The sequence below is a fragment of the Aplysia californica genome, unplaced genomic scaffold (assembly GCF_000002075.1).
Source record: "Aplysia californica isolate F4 #8 unplaced genomic scaffold, AplCal3.0 scaffold00237, whole genome shotgun sequence".
Taxonomy (NCBI): Eukaryota; Metazoa; Mollusca; class Gastropoda; order Aplysiida; family Aplysiidae; genus Aplysia; species Aplysia californica.
This window is the reverse complement of record NW_004797507.1, coordinates 502,661-502,949: the sequence shown is the minus strand read 5'-3', so window position 1 is coordinate 502,949 and position 289 is coordinate 502,661.

Below are 289 nucleotides of genomic sequence, written 5' to 3'. Positions count from 1 at the left end.
CATGAACACATTACTAATACTACCACTTTATTAAAATGCATCTTTACCTTTCTGTACCTCGAATCATTCTCACTCATTTACTCTTTTCTCCACAAACTTTATCTTGATGCCAATAACTTAAGAGTAACTTTATTGCTTACATGCAACATGAATTTCATTTCATATTTTGTAGCAATGGTATTTTATTATACTTGATTCACAGCTTTCAATGCTGATTTTTAGTGGGGGTGTTAGAATAAAAATCACATTATTATGGTCAAGGGGAATTAACTGAATTTATTATTAATAG